General features: G+C 43.1%; 1 pseudogene; it reads left to right on the forward strand.

Moving 5' to 3' along the window:
- Positions 1 to 388: 388 nt before the first annotated feature.
- The window catches only part of LOC148802798 (uncharacterized), a 49,728-nt pseudogene continuing 27,477 nt past the window's right edge, over positions 389 to 22,639 (forward strand).

Below are 22,639 nucleotides of genomic sequence, written 5' to 3' on the forward strand. Positions count from 1 at the left end.
GTTATACTTATGTTAATTAACAATATTTTATAAAAATTGGAAACCCATTAATTAATTTCTATAAAAGTGATAATTATATTTAGTAACTATCAAAAAAATTAAAATTTGAGTTATTATCGTTATTATAGTTAATAATCGAATGTAGGGAATAAAATATTATAATGTTGAAAAACCCTTAAAGAAGGACTCCAAGGCACCACCATCTACGACTTTTCATTTTGCAACCATGTCCATATATTGCTAAAGCGTGGGACTTACGTCTATCCATCACACAAAAGAGACTCCAATTTTACTTCAAGTCTATAAGATGTAGAACTTGTGGGTATGTTGTGGTAATATGTAGACCACAACGCTTATTATTCAATTTGCTCTAATTACAGCGAGGAGAGGGGAGTTAGAAAGCTGAAACAGGGGAAATCCATCCATTTCTCAAAATCATGGAGTGGGCTTTGAGGATGAGAACATTACGGGCATGGCTTATTGTTATGCTGCTGCTACATCAGTTTCATCATCATCATCATGAATCAATGGCATGTTTGGAGCAGGAGAAGATGGCTCTTTTAGCTTTCAAGGCTTCTGTTCCATGGACTGATGATGATGATACTTCTTCCGGCCGTCTCCCATCTTGGGTTGAGGACGATGATAATGATGATTGTTGTTCCTGGGAGAGAGTTCAATGTAATCTCACCACTGGCAGAATCATCCAACTCTCTCTCAATTTTACCAGAAACAGATGGTCATCATATGATGATGCACATATACCAATTTGGCTTCTAAATGCCAGCTTGTTTCTTCCCTTTCAAGAGCTTCAACATCTTGACTTATCTGAGAACGGGTTTCGAGGTTTGGCAGACAATGAATGTATTGCAAGAAAACTGCAATTTGTTTTATAGTCGTCTTTCAGTTCATCTATTTTAAATATATATATATATATATATATGCATGGGAAAGGTAATTAAACCATTCCTGATTTTAATGTGTAATAAATTGAGGGTAGAAAGGTAATTAAATCATGACTGTCAACATATTATGTCATCTTTAATTTCGGAGATCAAGGGAGGTAGATAGTCTATCAAAGCCTATAAGTAATATCCAGCCGTTGAGAGCGAGATGGATGGATGTATTTATTCTTATTGCAGGGCTGGAACCGTTGGGTAGATTAAAGAGGCTGGAGGTTCTCGACTTGAGTTGGAATGCTTTCAACAACAGTATCCTGCCGTCTTTGGGTGCCCTCAAATCCCTCAAGAATCTGTTTCTCAGTGGGAACAATTTGGAAGGGAACTTTCCTGCTGAAGGTATATTGAATTCAGATGATTAATGATGATTATACTCTCAACTTTCATTAATGATTAATGATGTGCAGAACTTGCCGGTCTGGAGAACTTGCAAATGTTGGATTTGAGTGGGAATAGATTCAATGGCAGTGTTCAAGCAATCCAAGGTACGTACAAAAGCTCTTTTGCCGTCCCATGGGCCCCATCACACATTACTCCCAACATTCATTAATAATTTGTAGAAGTAGGTGGTTGCAAGTGTTGGATTGGTGTTACAATAGTTTCAATTATGACATTGCTCCACCAATAATTATGTAATTAAGCTTCTTTGACTCCACTCATGATATTGGCCATGCATCCATTTAGTGAAGGTATGTTAATTGTAGATTCATTAATATATAATTGCTTGGAGATAGTACAGTCTTATTCAACAACAAATTTCTAAATTAATATTTTTCATTTTTTTTGCTTAATAGAGTTGAATACTTTGAGAAATTTGGAGCTATTAGATTTATCTTATTCTACGCTCAAGAACAAATTTCTCGAGAACATGGGGGGAATGATTTCTCTCAAGTTCTTATCAATTGCTTCAGCTATTGGACTCAATGGCACTCAACTACCACATAAAGGTAAGTTAATTATTGGCAAACCAAAAATCTTTTGATCTATTTTGTGTCATTTCTTATGCTCTCTCTAAATAATGCACTGTTAGTTATATACAAAATCATTATTTAATTTACATATATATGCTTTGAATCACCATACAGGGTTGTGCAAACTAAGGAACCTTCAGGAGTTGGATCTTAGTGGCAACGATTTCGTGGGTAATCTCAACCATTGTTTAGGAAACCTGACATCCCTTCGCGCATTGGATCTTTCTCACAATCAATTTGAAGGAAGCTTTGACACATCATTCATTGCTGGCCTCACTTCTCTTGAATACCTTTCTCTTTCACATAATCGCTTCCAAGTTTCATTTTCATTTCATTCCTTCGCTAACCATTCTAAACTTGATTCATTTGAATATAAAGATAACGGGCTAATAGTTGAGGCCAACGACTATTCAACCTGGGTTCCATCCTTCCAATTGAAGTCTCTTGCCTTATCAGGCTTCACATTAAAAAATGGTGCATTAAACCTGGGTTCCATCCTTCCAACAATTGTATGAATTAGATATCAGTCAAAGCAACATATCTGGTGCACTACCTAGATGGTTGGGAAATTTATCAAGTCTTCAGTCTCTTGTTATGCGTAATAATCATCTTGAAGGATCAATTCCAAGTGAGTTTTGTCAACTACAATACCTCATATATTTGGATATCTCTGAAAACGATATATAGGGCTCGATTCCTTCTTGCTTTAGTCCACAAGATTTGGAACATGTGCATCTTCAGAAAAATAGGTTGGAAGGACCAATGACAAATGCATTCTCAAACAGCACTTCCTTGGTGACATTGGACATTAGGGATAACCACTTAAATGGTGGAATTCCAGAATGAATTGGTGGGATTACATCTCTAAATGCCATGATTTTGGAAGGTCAAATTCCAATTCAATTGTGCTAGTTGAAAAATCTCAACATAATAGACTTCTCTCTCAACTCTCTCTCAGGTTCGATACCTTTTTGCTTAAATAACATCACATTTAAAGGAGAATCAAACTCAAATGGAAGAAATTCAGAAGTTGAGCTTATTGTATTCGGATATGGTGAGTTATATTCATATAAAAGTATGTCATTTGGATCTGAAAATGATTTGGGCAAATCCCACCAAGCATTTTAAATCTGAGAAAAATAGAGAGTTTGGACCTTTCCTACAACAATTTGATGGGAATGATCCCTCCTCAGATGATTGAGCTAAACTCTGTCGAATTTCAATGTGGCTCATAAAAACCTATCCGGAAGGACTCCAGAGAGAAAAGGACAATTTGCAACATTCGGAGAAAGTAGTTATGAGGGCAACCCTCTTCTTTGTGGAGAACCCTTAAAGAAGAATAATTGCACAAACAGTTCCAAGGCACGACCATCTATGTTAACAGCTCCTGATGACATGGACATGGGCATGGACATGGACAACTTTATTGTAGGTTTTATAGCTTTTATATAATATTGTTGTTGGGTTTGGTGGCAGTTTTCTACATAAACCCCTATTGGCGACGAGTTTGGTTTTATCTAATTGATATTTGTATTACCTCTACTTACTACTTTGTTACAAACAATATCCACAAACTGTTATCTTTTTTTTTATTAATTAACAATTGCAAATTCAGTTTTTTTCTTTTATTTTTTGAGAAAGTATTATTTCATTGCTCCAAATAAGAATTCATTTTGGTGAAATGGAATTAACTAGAGGTTGGGATTTCTCAAAAGAAAAGAAAATTTAGAATTCATCAGTACATCTTGGATCGTATTCTTCTTTGACTGACAAAAGACTCTTTATCAACCCCGACCTTACGGCAGCATCGGCTACCAAATTAATTAACCTTCATGGAGCACTACCCAAAGAAGGCGGCCAAACCAGAGCATAGAAACTTTAATATCCCTTACACACAAAAAGAACTTCCTACCAAAAGCTATCAACGTGCTGTCGTGCTATGTCATGCCGGCGGATAGGTTTTGAACCCCCGGCCCAATACTGTATGAATCTCTGTGCCGGGTCTGACATGGTGCATTTGTCATTGTGCCATATCAAGCTGTGCCAAGCCATACCGGGACACATGCAACTTGATTCGATTTACAACTCTAACTATCATGCAATCATAAACCCGTTTTAGTAGTTTGGGCTTCCAGTTTGATAACAAGAGTATGCAAATGGGCCCGTTGAAGCCATACAATAAGCCAAAGTGTGAAATACACAGAAATAATTACACCACAAACTTTCAAGGCTTTTGGAAATATATTGGCCCGTCGACAAAACTTTGATTCAATAAATAAGAAAGAAGCCCACTATAACGTACATGACCGCAAGTGTTATTTCGTTGCTCCAAATAAGAGCTCAGTTTGGGGAAATCGAATTAGCCAATTAACAATTCAAAATACTCCCATCAGTCTTAATTTGAACAATCTATTGACCAATTAAAAGCTTTCTCTTATTTAAGCAATGATTTATACATACATACATATAAGCATACCTAATTATGCATAGAGAATGTTTTTTTTTTTTCAATAAGGCAATTAGGCAAAACAAAAATTGCATTAAAAGGAAAAAGAGATATATAAAAAGTAACAGCCAACAATAAAAAATTAAAGCGGACGCTCAAAGCTATACAAATAAAATAGAAAAGACCACCTACCTGAGCTTAAGAACCAGGAAAAAACCTACTGAGCCATCACAATAGGACCGACAGAAGAAAACCATCCAAGAACCACAACTCACCCAACAAGGGTCCCAAGAGTAGACAAAACCAGCTATACTCATTTATAGGATTGAGTATTTAATTTATTAAATTGATTAAAATTGAACCAACAAATAGAATTTTTTAATCAAATTTGTAAAATGAAAAATCGAACAAATTGAATTGAGGAAAAATCAACATAATCAAAACTGAAATTTTCGTTTCGGTTTTTTGGCTATTTTGGTTAACCATGTTTCAATTCTGAAAACCAAAACCAAAATTTCTAAAAAATGAATTAATTGAACTGAAATAATTGCAAATTACTGAAACTTTTCTTGAAGTTTCTGACCGTTGCTTAATACCCCCTGAAGTTTGGTAATTTCAATCACATCCCTCCCCCCGTAGGGAAAGGGGTTTTTTTAAACAAAAAAGAAACAGAAAGAAGCAGAATGACTGTATTATGAGATGCTATAGGAGCAAAGGGCTGAGAGGAGAGAAAACCCCAGGCCCCACCAACAACCGGGTGAAGGGGAAAAGACAACAACCCAACCCGACCACCAGCCAGCTCAACCCAACCTGACTTCTAAGGCAGTTATATATGTGTTGTATGGGATAAATAAAAAAAAAGATTGGTTGAAAAGAAAGAGACGAAAGAGAAAGGACACACAAGAAACCAACCACCCCTGAAGAAGAAATCCCTACCCGGAGGGATATCTCCCCCCCACGCCCCCAACAGAGAGAAAAGGCCCCCAGCCCACCCAAGATAGGGACCCCACCCCCCCCGCCCCCCAGCAACACCACAAAACAGAGACGCCAAAGCACCATGGCCAGAAGAAGAACAAGGAGACACCACGAGAACACCCTCCAACCACAGAGAGAAACAGCCCAAAACCGACAGTTATATTTTCTCAATATAGATCTTTTCCCATCTCCCCCACCAACCTCATGCCACCACAACAACTATTATGTATTATTCCAATTTAATAGTAAGACAAGGTATTGAATATCCCATAATTCCTATTGAGACAAAATCTTATTATTTTATTTTAATAAAACTCTATTCCACTAGGGATTCGAGCTAACCCCAAGTCGAATATCCTGCTATTCGAGCTCAGCTCAGTCATAAATTACAGGCTGAAGCTTGGTTCGAACTAGCGACTTGAGCTCGAGCTTGGCCAAGTCAAAAGGTAGGAAGTTCAAGCTCGAGCTCGGTTGCCTCTGATTGTAAAGCCGAGGTGTGATATGAGCGCCAAGCCGAGGTCCCCCTTAGCTGATGAGGACCGAGCCAAGGTCTCCCTTAGTTGTCGAGGACCAAGCCGAGGTCTCCCTTAGTTCAGGACCGAGCTGAGGTCTCCCCGGTGCCAAGGTGCCGAACTGAGGTCTCCCATAGTAGCTTTCCTCCTCATCCTTGTGTAAATTTGTCTGTTTTGATCCTTTCTAACAATAACTTCTCTGGTTCAATCCCAACAAATATCGGTGTCATCTTTCCAAATTTAGAAGTCTTAAAGCTATCACAAAATTGTTTTGAAGGTAAAATTCCCCCATCAATCGATAATATGAAATCTTTACAGATTCTAGATCTTTCCAATAATAATTTATAAGTTCAAATTCCAGAGCACTTGGTCACGGGGTGCTCCAACTTAGTATTTCTTAAGTTATCGTGCAATAATTTGTATGGAAAAGTACTTCCTACAATTACAAACCTAACTTGGTTGGAGTTGTTATACTTGGATCACAATCTCTTTGGCAGAAATCTTCCAGATACCATGTTGCATGGTTCCCAGCAATTGTCTGAATTAGATATCAGTCATAACAACATATCCGGTCCACTACCTAGATGGTTGGAAAATTTATCAAGTCTTGAGTCTCTTGTTATGCATAATAATCATCTTGAAGGATCAATTCCAAGTGAGTTTTGTCAACTACATCGGCTCAGATATTTGGATCTCTCTGAAAACGATATTCAGGGCTTGATTCTTTCTTGCTTTAGCTCACAATATTTGGAGCATGTGCATCTTCAGAAAAATAGGTTGGAAGGACCAATGACAAATGCATTCTCAAACAGCACTTTCTTGATGACATTGGACATTAGGGATAACCACTTAAATGGGGGAATTCCAGAGTGGATTGGTGGGCTTTCATCCCTAAATGCCCTGCTTTTGAAAGGGATTCAATTTTAAGGTCAAATTCCAGTTCAATTGTGCCAGTTGAAAAATCTCAACATAATGGGCTTGTCTCACAACTTTCTCTCAGGTTCGATACCTCTTGCTTAAATAACATCACATTTAAAGGAGAATCAAACTCAAATGGAAGAAATTCAGAAGTTGAGCTTACTGGATTCGGATATGCTGAGTTGTATTCATATAAAAGTATGTTTTTTGGATATAAAAATGATCTGGGTGGTGAATACATCACGGTGGAACTAGAAGTGGAGTTCACAACAAAATTCCGGTACGAAATTTACAAGGGTGTTGTTCTTGAGCTCATGTCTGGAATTGATCTCTCTTGCAACAAATTAGTAGGCAATATCCCACCTGAAATTGGAGATTTAAGTGATATTCATGCATTGAACCTGTCGCACAACTATTTAAATGGGCAAATCCCACCAAGCTTTTCAAGTCTGAGAAAAATAGAGAGTTTGGACCTTTCCTACAACAATTTGATGGGAATGATCCCTCCTTAGATGATTGAGCAACCTTCTTCTTTGTGGAGAACCCTTAAAGAAGAATAATTGCACAAACAGTTCCAAGACATCACCATCTATGCAAACAGCTCCTGATGGCATGGACATGGACACCTTTGTTATAAGCTTTATAGCTTCTTACATAACACTATTGTTGGGTTTGGTGGCAGTCTTCTACATAAACCCCTATTGGGACGAGTTTGGTTTTATCTAATGATGTTTGTATTACCTCTACTTACTACTTTGTTACGGACAATATCCACAAATTTTAACATAGTGTTGTTTTGATAAATATTTTAGCTTTTTAAATATATAGATTACCAATCACTTATTCTTACAACTCAAGTCTCATAGTTCGACAAAATGTTATCTTTTTCTTATTAATTAACAATTGTATATGATGCAGTGGTACCAAAATACTCTTGAGAAATACATTTCTCCTACTTCATCCTTGTAGATTCATTTTTTTTATTTTCTTTTTCTTTTTGAGAAAGTATTATTTCATTGCTCCAAATAAGAATTCAGTTTGGTGAAATGGAATTAACTAGAGGTTGGGATTTCTCAGAAGAAAAGAAAATTCAGAATTCATCAGTACATCTCGGATCGTATTATCTTTGAATGTGATTTGCTGGGTACATACCCTCAAATTCCTCAAGTCTCTATCGCTTATAATTACCAATTAAGAAAGAATTGGTTAAGTCTACTCCCTAGAATTCCCCTCCAACACTAAAATTTGTTGATTTTCTTTCATTGTTTCACATTCTTTTTTATTTTTCTGTTTTTTGTGTTTTCTGAAAAACCAAGGTACTTGCAATCACTTGTGAGCACTTAATATCCCTTACACACAAAAAGAACTTTCAAGGCTTTTGGAAGTCTATTGGCCCGCCAACAAAACTTTGATTCAATAAATAAGAAAGAAGTCAACTGTAATATACATGACCCCAAGTGTTATTTCGTTGCTCCAAATAATAATTCAGTTCGGTGAAATGGATTTAACCAATTAAGAATTCAAAAATACTCCCATCCGTATTTATCTTCCAATAGCCAAAATTCGGAAGCTGCTACACAAAGGGGGAATCGGCATTAACATCAGTCTTAATTTGAACAATCTGTACAATTAAAAGCTTTCCCTTATGTAAGACTCAATTTTTTTTGACAGATAATATTTTAATAAATGAAAGAATAATAAAAGTAAGTTTTAACCAATTAAAAGAAAATGAAATCATGTCATTTAGTCTAATATATGAAATGATTGTTGAAATAGATGCCTCTATCTTTCTTGAATTCTATAACCAGATGAAAGTATTTCTTCATCAATGTCATCTGCAATTACACGCCTCTGGGATCACTATTTTGGAGGTTAAATCCATTTACAACCTTTCTATTTAGTGGAGAAAATGCATAAAAGAAAGCACTTTTCCAATTATTATTTTTGCTCTTATATTTACACAAAGATCACTAGAGAGATGCATGCTCAGCAATAGCCCTCTTTAATCTCATTAATTATAAACGCCAAAATACTTTGAAAAAAGAAAAATTACTTAAAAAATCAAACTCGAATAATCTATAATCTAAATAAACTTAAAAGTAGTACAATTTAAATAAAAATTCTGAATACAGTAGACTTAACCAAAAGACAAAAGATAGCAAAACAGAAGAAATTATAAATGAAACCACTTGGCATTGCCATGTGATTGATAACTTTGTCATCGTAAGAAGTGCAAATACAAATATGCATGGTACATGAAAATATAAAGTTGGTTTAATTTTGTATTAATAGATTTTGCATTCTTAGAAAATGGTTTTGATTGTGATTAGTGCACAAACACGGATCACTTTTGTTTTACATTGATCAATTTTGAGTGCAATGTTTGTCTCTAATTTAGGTTGCAAACATTCCCCCATTTTGAATGCAAATATGTCTTAGAATTCATAATTATTATCATTTTCAATGTACAAATGTATTCTTATCAAATGCCTTCAAAAATTGAACTAGATCACAATCTTGCTTTGATTCAGGTTGGGCCACAAATAACCTACCTATGGGTGACATTGCCTGCTAGTTAAAAGGCTTTGAGTGTGGAATCAATAAGATTTAGGATCAAGAAATATGGAGATTTCACCACCAATTAATACAAGGGTCCATAAATTATAATTATGTGTAATACATATTTGAAAGATTACCTAGTAGCAAGGATTAAAATATCAATACGGTATGCCAATACAGGGCATATTGTATCAGTATCATGTTATACCGGCACAGAATACGCTACGATTGGAAAGATACACTATCATATCAGTGTGTATTGTGCAGCATGATATAGTCTGATATGGAAGAAAATCAACCCTTAGTTTGAAAACAAGCCAAATTCAATATAAAAAAGTGCTACTAGCGTAATTCAAACCTAAGACCCCAACTCACCTAATGTCTAAAAACGATGCATCTTTAACCACTTAGCCAACTTTTATTCCATGCCAGTAAATGGAATACATTAACTTTTATTACATAATATCTACATAAAATCCCAACAACCATCATACACTTATCTTCAACAACTCCAATTACAAATTAAAAAGAATAAACCAATGGAATAAATAATCTATCAAATCCACATTTATATCAAAAATTTGATTTTAATTTAAAAAAATTTAAAAATATTAATAATTGAATAATTATTTTAAGGACTTTTTGCAAAAAAAATTGACCAAGTTTGGTCAATTGACAATTTCAGTTTCATTTAGAAATAATAGCAAATTGAGTGAGCAGGAAAAAACATGAAGTTTTTAGGACAAAATTACCCTTTTGTTAAAAACAGAATCCACCAAATCCAAAAAGCATTCATGTTCCATTCGTCTTCTCCAAGTTCGAATTTGACTCCATCCATTTAGTTGGAAGCATCTCCAAGTTCAAATTCAACTCCATCCATTCAAATGACAACTAACTAGAGGCATTGACTCTAGCCATTCAAACAATTTCAGATTGGGAAGCATCAACTCGATTGATTCAAATTACGGTTGGATGGAAAGCATCGACTCCATCCATTCAAACGACTTCAGATTGGGAAGCATCAACTCCATCTGGCTGGGAAGCATCAATTCCATTGATTCAAACTATGGATTGCTAGGAAGCATCGACTCGATCTTCAAAGCAAGTGTACTAGAGGAAGGTGGTGAATGGTAATGCTAGATTGGATAAAATAGCAAGCAGTTTAGTAAAGCTCATAATGCTTATCTATGTGATTAATACCCAAACTATATATATATCTACTTATATGATCAACAACAAGTACAGATATTCTACCTAGACTATCTTCTATGGAGAAACTTAGGTGGTGTTTAACAGATTTAGACACCATCCAGCATGGGGAGGACCAGATGGTTTATTACAGAGTTGGAAATCGTTTGGCATTACATAGAATGGATGGTTTATTATAGAGTTGGAAACCATCTTGCATCACATAGACCAGATAGTGTTTTACAGAGTTGAAAACCATCTGGCATTACACAAACCAGAGAGTGTTTTACAAAGTCGGAAACCATCCGGCATTACAAAAACCAAATAGTGTTTTATAGAGTTGGAAACCATCCAGCATTACACAGACTGGATGGTTTATTGCAGTGTAAATTTCAACCCCTCGAGTGATAAAATAGTATTTACACCATCACAATCATCTAAACCCCAACATTTCATAAGGTAGTATATGATTTTCACAAGTGTATAAACCATCCGGCATGGAGAAGACCGGATGCTTTATTACAGATTTGGAAACCATCCAGCATTACACAAACTGGATAGTTTTTTGCAAAGTTGAATACCATCTGGCATTACACAGACAAGATTATTGTTTGCAATATTGAAACATAATTTTTTTGAATGATTTTTGAAACATAAATTATAGTTGCAAATATCTATCCCTCCATGTAATAGTTACACCATCAAAATCATTTAAAACCCACTAAACCTCTTTGTTCTGTATGATTCTCATATGTTTACGGACTTAGGAATTATCTAGCACTAAACAAACTGAATAATTGTTTGCAATTTTGATACATAAATTACATATTTGAACATCTATCCCCCTAGAGGTAGTTACACCATCAAAACCATTTACAACTCAATGAACCTCTTGGTTCTGTATGATTCTCAAATTTTTTAGACTTAGAAACCAATTAATCACATCAATTACTTAAACAATGAAATACAAATACAAAGAAACAACAAACAAAAAATAAAATGCGTAAAATCTCCTTAGGCCTGTCAAAACGAATTGGAGAAACAAGAAACAAGAAAAAAATAAAGGGAATGGGACACCCAAATCGAGGCTAGAAGAAGAAACCACTTCCTGCTAACTCTGAAGTTTGTGAGAAGACAAACAATCAAATAAAGGGAATGGGACCCCAAATCACTCAAACTTGAACATGGACGAAGAATGGTATCCTAAATCACTTGAACTCGAACTTGGATGAAGACTGGGACCCCAAACCACTCGAATTTGAAGTAGGAGAAATATTGCTTTGAAGATGGATTCTTCCCATCCAGCCGTAGTTTAAATTGGTCGAGTTGACGCTTTCCAGCCAGATGGAATCAATGCTTCCCAATATGAAGTCATTTGGATGGAGTCGATGCTTCTAGCCATCCGTAATTTAAATGGACAGAGTCAAACTGAACTTGGAGATGCTTCCAAACAACCACAATTTGAATGGATGGTGATGGAGGCTGGTTTGGCCCGACCTCATAGCACGGGTACACGTGGGTGTGACCTTGCTCAAATAGTGACTCAGCGTGACAGTGCAACAGATGCAGCCGCAACTCGGAGGGAAGGTCCCACCGAATTCAGCCCGGCAACTCGGCGAGACAGACTACTCGCCAGGAGCCGCTTGGCCTATACCTCCTCCTTGGGGCTAGGGCACCTTGGGCAGCCTCCGAGCTCGGGGTCCCCTGACCTTCACTAGTACCTGAGCTCCTCCCAACGGATCTCGGGCCACTCCCAGACAAGAACACACCGATCCATCTCTAAATACCCCGAGGTGAAAACACTTCGGGCCAGACAGCTCGGCATAGCTTGCCACAGGCAGCTCGCCGCTTACAGGATAGCCCGGCGCAAGGTAACTCCCGAAGGGGTAGTTTGGCATATCGCAGGAAGATCTCCTGCCCGACCACCGTACTCGACAAATCTGGGACAGCCGCCATGTCCCTTGTCAAAGAGCGTCGTGCCTACCACCTTTAGAGGGAGTCTTACACTTGATAGGCGCAAATCCTGCAATGACGACCCTGCGCGTGCCACTTCAGCCCTGCTTGTAACGGCTGTGGCAGGTTGATAGTGGTGGTTGTACCAGTCCTGTCAAAGGCCAGTGGGCCTGATGCAACGGAATTGGCTACGGACTCGAAGCAGAACCCCTCTGTCTGCATCGGTGACCAGCAACCCGAGCCGCTTCTTGCACAAATGATACCTGACAGTACAGAGGTGAGCAGCACCAACGCGGAACCGGCCAAGAGACAAAGAAGCCGTCGCCGAGCTTGCCGAACTACCACCTATAGCTTGCCCGAGCTCAAAGGCAGGGAAGAGGTAAACTCGGGTGAAGTTAAAGTTCCCCTCCTTTTTGTTCGCTCCCCCCTATCTCCCGAGCTCCTGGTTGTTCCAATGCCTAAAGACTTCAAACTCCCCACTCTCGACAAATATGATGGGTCGTTCGACCCAAATGATCATGTGGATGCCTTCCAATCCCAGATGCACCTAGCAAGGGCCAGTGAGTCCTGCATGTGCGTGGCCTTCTCCACCACCTTCAGAGGAGTTGCCCGCACGTTGTACCAGAACCTTGCACCCGGCTCGATAAGAAGCTGGGCACAGTTCGCACAAGCCTCCACATCCCATTTCATCATGAGCAAGCGGTGCCCGCGAACTGAGGAAAGCCTCCTCGGGATAGTTCAGAGAGAGGGAGGATCAATCCGAAGCTACATCAAGTGATTCAATGACGCGTGCATGCAAATACCGCACCTAGACCCCGCGGTACGGCTCGCCGCGGCCAAGAAGGGTGAGACCCATAAGGAGTTCAAGTGGCATATGGGTTTTGACCAGCCGAAGACCATTACAGCCTTCCTCAAACTCGCGGACAAGTTCATAGCCATAGAGGAGGAAGTCAACCAGAAGGGCGAGGGCGCGCCCGAAAAAAGAAAGAGAGAAGGGGAACCCCCCAACCAAGGGGATAGTCAAAACAAGAAGAACATAGCTCGGGGGGCAAGGCCAACCCAGCCGTTCCGAGCTCCTACGGCAGACCGAACTGATTACACCCCGCTAAATACAAAGCAAGCCGAGATCCTAATGGTGATCAAGGACACCCCGTACGTGAAGTGGCCACCTCAGCTAAGAGGGAATCCCAGTAAGAGAAACAAGAATTTGTATTGTAGTTTTCACAGAGATCACGGTCATAGTACCAACAATTGTAAAAACCTCCGCGACGAGATAGAGGAGCTCATCCATCGTGGATATTTAAAGAACTTTGTACAAAATAAGAATAATAATAATAGTAAGGCAAGTCGAAAAGGGGAGCACGATAAGGATGTTCCCGAGTCCAGCAGCGGGCTGGCCGAACAGTCACAAAGGCAGCCTCTAGAAGAGAGGCCAGTTCGGGGCACCATCCATGTGATAGTGGGAGGTTCGGTTGTTGTAGGTTGTACTTCAGCAGCAGCCCGCGCATCAGTTTGCGAAGCTGCCCAAGAAAAACAGAATCCTCCGAAGAGGCCGAAGATGGAAGAACAAATTTTCTTCATGGAGGACAATGCGTGAGGGGTCCATTACCCCCATGATGACGCTCTTGTGATTAAGCTGAGGATCAACTTCTTCAAGGTCAGGCGCGTACTTGTTGACTCAGGCAGCTCGGCGGATATTCTCTTCAAATCCGCGTTTGACCAGCTTCAGTTGCGGGGAAGTGACTTGAAGCCCGCGAACACTCCTCTAGGGGGCTTCAACGGAGAAGAAGTCAGGCCCCTTGGGAAAGTGACTGTACCTGTGGAAGTCGGCACATGGCCCTGTGCAGTTAGACTCAACCACGACTTTCTGGTGGTCGCGACCCCCTCCCCATACAATGCCATAATAGGACGCCAATCACCCATGTTCTACAGGCGGTGGTCTCCACTTATTATTTGGCAATGAAGTTCCCTACAGACTTCGGTGTGGGGGTAGCGCAGGGCAACCAACGGAGAAGAAGTCAGCAGCAAGCCCAGCTCAAACTCTACAGATCGGTGCTTCCATCCAGGAACCTTTACGATTCGAAATAGTAAGTTTCTTACTTCAAAATTTAGATGTTTTTGCATGGTCCACGGCCGAGATGCCCGGTATAGACCCTAACCTTATGACTCACAAACTCAATACTGATCCTGTATTTAGGCCCGTTAGATAGAAGAAATGCAACCTAGCCCCGGAGCAATGGAAAGCAGTCGATGAGGAGGTCGCAAAGCTCCTCGCAGCCGACTTCATAAGAGAAGTCCATTACCCGAGCTGGGTAGCCAACCCCATTTTGGTAAAGAAGGCTAACGGCAAGTGGCGCATGTGCGTCGACTACACCAACCTAAACCGAGACTACCCAAAAGACTGCTTCCCACTGCCCAGAATTGACCACTTGGTGGATGCGACCTCGGGGCACGAGTTGTTGAGCTTCTTAGACACCTATTCGGGCTACAACCAAATCATGATGGACCCAGCCGATGAGGAAAAGATTGCCTTCATCACAGAATTTGGTCTATACTGCTAAAAGGTTATGCCCTTCGGATTGAAAAATGCTAGGGCAACCTTTCAAAGGCTTGTAAATAAATTGTTTGAGCCGTTAATTGGCAGAAAAGTAGAGTGTTATGTAGACGACATGGTCGTCAAAACTCAATTCTCACACGAATTAATACAAGACTTGCATTCTGTGTTTCAAATTCTTAGACAATTTAACATGAAACTGAATCCAAACAAGTGTGTTTTCGGTGTCACCTCGGGCAAATTCCTAGGATACATCATTAACCGGCGCGACATTGAGGCCAATCCGGATAAGATTAAGGCCATCTTAGACATAAGACCACCCCGGAAGATGAAAGAGGCCCAAAGACTAAATGGCCGCATTGTCGCCCTGAGACGCTATATGTCCAAGTCGGCGGACCGCTACCTACCTTTCTTTAAGGCAATTAAAAGCAAAGGGTTCAAATGGACCCAAGACTGCTAGCTCACATTTGAGGAGTTCAAGAAATACCTCGCTAGTGTGCTAATCTTAACCAGGCCCGAGGAGGGCGATGTTTTAGAATTGTACCTCTCGGCAAGCGATGAAGTGGTCAGTTCGGTACTAATAAAGGAAGTAGATCGGGTCCAACGACCCATCTATTATGTTACTAAAATATTGCAGGGAGCAGAGACGAGAAACCCGTAGATAGAAAAGCTAGCATACACACTGGTAATTGCAGCTCGGAAGCTCCGCCCGTACTTCCAAGCTCATATTGTCATCATCCTCACTACCAAACATCTGAGGCAAGTCTTACTTAAGCCCGAGGTCTCTAGTCGGTTGAAGAAGTGGGCCATTGAGTTCAGCGAGTACGACCTCCAGTACAAGCCGCGAACTGCTATTAAGGCCCAAGCCTTAGCAAATTTCATCATCGAGTGCATGTTCGGCTCCGATGTTCCCAGGCCAGTTGAGCACGAGATCCCCAATTCGGGTGAGCCCGAAGTTCTCAGGCCGGTGGAGTCCAAGCCCCGTGAGGTAGTAGCCAGTGTGACATCTCTCTTAGTTAGGCCAAGCGCGAACTGGGATGAGGAGCCCTGGATCCTTCACGTAGATGGCTCCTCGAACCAACAGGGCAGCGGAGCTAGAATAGTTCCGCATGGACCAAGTGGCACGAAATTGGAGTACGCGCTACGCTATGAGTTTGTGGCATCTAACAAAGAAGCAGAATACGAGGTGTTGATAGCCGGATTAGCTCTAGCCAGAGAGGTAAAAGCCAAGCACATCGTTATCTGCAGCGATTCCCAACTCATGATCAACCAAGTCACTGGCGAGTACGAAGCATGCGAGCCAACCATGGTCGCCTACATAGCCAAGGTCAGAGAGGCCCTGCACAACTTCTAGTCACACTTCATCAGGCAAATCCCTAGGTCGGAGAACGCTGAGGCCGATGCCCTATCTAGATTAGCCAGCACCAGCGACCTCACCATGAGAACCATGTACATAGAGGACCTGCCTTAGCCTAGCATTCTCGGGGGGCAGAGGAGGTCGCTCCCATCGTTCAAGAAGAGCCGAGTTGGATTGGCCTGCTCGCGAGCTTCTTGCTACATGGGACCCTCCTCGCAGATCGCAATGCAGCCAGAAGGGTGCTGCGCCAGGTAGCCAAATACGTCATGATAGACGAACGGCTATACTGGAGATCCTACACGCTCCCCTACCTGCGTTGCTTGCAACCTACCGAAGCCGAGCTTGTACTCCGCGACACTCATGAGGGTCTGTGCGGCGGACACTTGGGGGGCAGGGCCCTCGCCCAAAAGGCACTTTTTACAGGGGTATTATTGCCCAACAATGAAGACAGATGCCTTTGAGCTTGTCAGGAAATGTGACAAATGGCAGAAGCATGCCAACATTTACCATCAGCCTGCTGCCGACCTCAAGTATCTCACCAGCCCGTGGCCCTTCGCACAATGGGGCATCGACATACTTGGACCGTTTCCACCAGCGACAGGCCAAAGGAAGTTCCTAGTGGTAGCAGTGGATTACTTCATCAAGTGGGTGGAAGCCAAACCCCTTATAACAATCACAACCCAGAATGTCCAAAACTTCTTTTGGAATAACATTGTGTGCCGCTTCGGGTTACCCCGGGTACTAATTTCTGACAACGGCAAGCAGTTCGAGGACATCAAATTCTAGAACTGGTGCCAAGACATGGGGATCCGACAGAATTTCACTTCAGTTGCACACCCTCAAGAAAACAGTTAAGTAGAAGTCACAAATAGAGCCATCCTCCGTGGACTGAAGGCACGATTGGACCAAGCTAAAGGATTGTGGGCAGACGAGCTACCCAGTGTTCTATGGGCTTACCGAACTACGGAAAAGACCGCCACAGGAGAAACCCCCTTCAACCTCACCTATGACACCAAGGCAGTTATCCCCGCAGAGATTGAAGTGCCTATGCTGCGACTGGAAGTATACAGTGACCAGACGAACAAAGACGAGCTGCGTACCAACCACGACCTACTCGATGAAATAAGGGACCTCGCGTACATCAGGACCGCAGCTTACCAGCAGAGAGTAGCTCGGTACTATAACGCCAGGTTCAAGAAGCAGAACCTCCGCGTCGGCGACCTGGTCCTTCGTAATGTTATGGTACCTGAGCCTGGCGCTGGCAAGCTCGAGTCTAACTGGGAAGGATCTTACTGAGTGAAGTGAGTGCTCGGAGAAGGAACGTACGAGCTTGAGACCCTCGAAGGCAAACAAGTACCTCAGGCATGGAAATTTGTCAACCTAAGACAATACTATCTGTAACAATCGAGTAGGCCACGAGCCACTACCCGAGCCTAAGGGCCAAAGTGCCGAGCTGACATGGTCTCGGCGCTATAAAACCCTGTCGCCTCTTCGGCATAGAAGAACTATAAGAGAACGGATTATAAGTTGCTCCTCCAGCCTAAGGGCTAAAACGCCGAGCTAATGAAAGACCTTGGCACCACATAAGGCTTAGCCGCCCCATCGGCATAGGCTAAGTACTTGCAATGCCTAAGGCGCAGGCAGTTCATCCACGAACCTTGTGACGTGTGGCCCACCCCGGCATGCAACTAATTGAACCCGCTCAAGACAACTGATGTCAACTTAACCCAGGTAAAGACAGGTCGGGCATGTACCCTACTATGTCACTCACCTCGGTGTACATAAGGCTACCCCAACTAAGTATTGGAGTACAGTTCGGGATCACGGCAGTTGAGGAACCCTCACTTCGGGTAATTAGCCTGATAGCCTAACAGTTCAGAACAAAGCAACCACTTTGGCAAGTAAAAGAAAAAATTTGCTCAAGTGTTTAGCAAATACAGGGACCGAGCTATTTTGGAAGCTCGTTGTCTTTCCCAGATACCTCCTCGGGGGTAGTAACCAGGCCAGCATCCTCTACTTCATCGTCAGCGCCTTCATCCTTGGAGTCCAGGTCATCCTTCGACTGATGCACGATTTCATCAGTGATCCGAGAAGTAGTGATGGAACTCGTATTGAGCTCGGGGTAGAGGTGCCTGATTAACCACCGGCTGAGTTTGAAGCCCCTGCGGTAGGCCTCGGTCATCACGTCATCAAACCTCGAAGATTTGGCATAGTCGATGACGGCTTGAACTTTGGTCTCCTTGAGGGCATCCTCAAAGATCGCCGTCTTCTCCTTAATGTCTTCCTGGAGGTCCTCCACCTCGTGCTCCAGCTTCCCTTTGGCTTCTTTAAGGCCCTGCACCTTGAGCTTCAGAGCATCCTATTCTACCTTAAGGGTGTCCACCTCGAGCCTCATGTCCTCTTGGCCGACCTTGTACCCGTTCACATCGGCCCTCAATCTATCCTTATCTCGGGCCAGCTCGCACTTCTCCGCCAGAAGCACCTCGATGAAGTTCTTCTGAGCCGAGGCGTCACTTTCCAAGCGGTGGACTTGTCCGCGAACCGCCCTTAGTTCTGTATGGGCTACACAGGATGACTTCTCAACCTCTAGAGCCCGCCTCAGGTGCCGATCTGATTGAAGGGTCAAGGCACGTACGGAAAAGTTCACCTGCAAAAGGGAAACCAGTCAAAAGGGAAACCAAAAAAAAAAAAAAACTCACCACCATAGTATGAGTGGCAGCTCGGGCACCGAGCTGACCAGGAGTAAGGTCAGCCCAGTCAGTGACCTCCTCCAGGTATGTTGTCAATTTGCTCTTCTCCAGGCTGCACTGGGGGTTCAAGACGGTTCGGCTCCCCTAACCCTCCGAGCTGGACGCCGTCATCTCCACGTCATGGGCAGACTCCTCGAAAGCCTCGACGGCAGCATTAGCAGGACGGGCCCCAGTAGTAGTCTCTGCAGAGTGAGCATCAGCAGCAGCCTCCGTAGCACTCCCGACGACAGGCTCGGTGGACTTAGCAGAGGGCTCTGCCACCATTTTGGGCCTCTGAGGCACCGCGTCTCCCTCCAGGTCGATGACAGGTGGAGTACCTCGGAGCTCGGGCTCCGGAGCTAGGGCTTGTGGAGATTGAGTCTCGGTAGAGGCTTGAGGAGACTCGACGCGCGCCTTCTTGGCTACGCGCTTCTTTCTCTTCATCTGGCGGAAGAGCCTCTGGTTGTCTATCTTCTCCGCCTCCATAGGACCTGCAGTGAAGCTCGGCGTTAGCAATCCCGAAGTAAACATGCAGACAAAAAACCAAAGTGAAGCAAAACCTACCCGAGCTCAAGCCGGCCTGGATGAGCTTCTCCTCGGATGTGAACTCTTTATAATTTAAACCGAGCTGAGCCAGCAACTGGAGTGCCTTCTTGGTCTTCCCATCTAGGATGATACCGGGGTCTTGAACGGCCACCCTCCAGTCAGTAGGGAAGGGCCACCCCATGCTGCTCCCAACTACGAAGTAGTCCCGCTTCCAGGTCGGGACTTTACACGGGAACTTGTGCATGAGCTTGAAACCCGGGTGGGGAGACAGGTAATAAGACCGTCTGTGCCCCAGGAGAGTGCCCGAAGCACTCTTCTTTATGGCCAAAATGGTGCTAAGAACGTCTGGGTCGATGGGAAGAGATCGGTCAAAGCAAAGAGAAATGGTCCCAACCACATTCCATATGGAATTTAGGTGAAGTTGGTCCAAAGTGATGTTGAAGTGCACCAGCACCTCAGCAATCAAGCGGTGAAGAGGAAGTCGGAGTCCGGCTACTAACTGCTCCCTAAAGACCACGATCTCATCAGGACCGTGCTCCCATGGGAAGTTGCTGGTAGGGAGACTGTATGAATACTCCCCGGGAAGATGGAACCTCTGTATGAGGTCCTGGAGCCTCTCTGGGGTCATGATGGAAGGGCCGAACTGGTCTGGCACCCGACCTCGGTGGGAGGTGGATGCCAGATAACCCGAAGCCACCCGTACATCGGGCGGCTGGGTAGCCGAAGAGCCGCCCTGAGCCGAGGTACCCACCTCGGGCTCATCAGCTAGGCTACCTACGCTAGATGACATAACAGGCAGAAAGGAAGGAAACGAACTGGAAAGAAAAAAGAAGCTCAGGAGACTCACCAAAGGAACCCGACCGGACTGGGAAAATAGGACGAACTGGAAGACCCGAGCTAAGAAGCCTCTGGCACGAGCTCAAACACTGACGCTGAAGACTTTGTGGCGAAGAAATGGCCAAGGGTCCCCCTCTATTTATAGCCACGGCTGCGGGTTCCTCGAGGTGAAAACGGTTTAGCGCGTTTTTGACGTCCGCGAAGTCCAAATCATGTGAGGTCCGCACGTAAACTAAACGTGACCCGGGTCTCTCTTGATCGAACCGATCACTGGACCGGTCCAGCTGGACGAAGCGCATGACGGAGTGGCATGAGTACCGAAGCCAAATCCACCCAACACGTCATGACCTCCCTGCACTGGGTCAACGCCGCCAGCACAGGGAGTGGGGGGCAATTGATGGAGGGTGATTTCACCCGACCTCATAGCACGGGTACACGTGGGTGTGACCTTGCTCAAATAGTGATTCAGCGTGACAGCGCAACACACGCAGCCGCAACTCGGAGGGGAGGTCCCCCCGAGTTCAGCCAAGTAACTCGGTGGGATAGACTACTCGTCGGGAGCCACCTGGCCTATAACTCCTCCCCGGGGCTAGGGCACCTCGGGCTGCCTCTGAGCTCGGGGTCCCCTGACCTTCCCTAGAATCCGAGCTCCTCCCAAGGGATCTCGGGCCACTCCCAGACAGGAACACACCGATCCATCTCTAAATACCCTGAGGTAAAAGCACTTTGGGCCAGACAGCTCGGCATAGCTTGCCATAGGCAGCTCGTCGCTTACGGGATAGCCCAGCACAAGGTAACTCGCGAAGGGGTAGTTCGGCATATCGCAAGAAGATCTCCTACCCGACCACCGTACCTGACAAATCTGGGACAGCCGCCATGTCCCTTGTCAGAGAGCGTTGTGCCTGCCACCTTTAGAGGGAGTCTTACACTTGACAGGCGTGAACCCTGCAATGACGACCCTGTGCGTGCCACCTCAGCCCTACCTATAATGGCTGTGGCAGGCTGACAGTGGCGGTTGTACCTGCCCTGTCAGAGGCCAGTGGGCCTGATACAACGGAATTCTGTTATAAGGAGCCTATTCTCAGAGAACAGGGGTATCTTCTTGATCACTTGCGCTATCTCACTCTTAGCCTTTATCATCTCCTTGCTTCTTACACAGAATACTAACTTAATCGTCGGAGTGTTCCCGTCGGGCAAACCCCCCGGGGATTCTTCTTCTTCCTCATCTCAGGTACCTTTCGGGAGCCACGCGAGTGCCAGGTAGGAGTGACCGGATTGCACACCATCAGATGGAGTCAAACAAACGACTCCTTAACTAGCTTATCCATTCAGGGACAAAGCAACAAGCTAGTAAGTTCACCCACTTCAGCCATTACGAACTGACCCTCAAGTCTGTTTCTTGTCTCTTCATGTCTTTTCTATACTTGAATTATTAACAATTACACAAACATCTACATTTTATTGAGGAATGAAAAATCATAAAATCTCTCTTGATCCCAAACTTATCGAATATTTTTCCGGTTATCTACTATGTGTGACAACATTTTCTGAGCCATCAGAATACCAACAACTAATTTCGAATCCAACTAGACTTTAATCAATGCCAGTCCATGATAAGAGTTGGGTTGGTTGTCCTCAAGTTGAGGATATAATAAATTCTAAAGGGAAAGAGTTGGTTGTCCTCAGTATTTCAGTTTTAGAATTGATCATGGGCATCCAAATAATCATCTAGTTACCCACCATCTATTTCAGATTTTTGCCACATGCTTGCACATGGAAAATATTGGATACCCTCTTAAACATAGGTCTCATCTAGAACCTTGATAATGCCATGAAATAGATGAAAATCACAGGTGATGCATTGATGCTACTACAATTAACTCATTTCTTTTCAGTTGCCTTTTCAGAGTATGTTGTAGGATTTGGTGAACTAATTGTAATATTTGAAAACTGATGCTTCCTAATCACTGCTTCTAGACCAACTACCCAAACTACCCCCTTTAAAAATAGTATACAGTATGCCTTTTAAGAGTATGTAGTAGGATTCGGCTTTGACAGAGGACTGTCCAAGCACCATATATCACTCCTCTTAAAGCATTAGAAACCACAATTTTAATCTTCCAAACCAAATATCTTTC

Source organism: Nelumbo nucifera, chromosome 2, assembly GCF_055504915.1.
Source record: "Nelumbo nucifera cultivar China Antique chromosome 2, China Antique-T2T, whole genome shotgun sequence".
In the NCBI taxonomy this organism is placed as follows: Eukaryota; Viridiplantae; Streptophyta; class Magnoliopsida; order Proteales; family Nelumbonaceae; genus Nelumbo; species Nelumbo nucifera.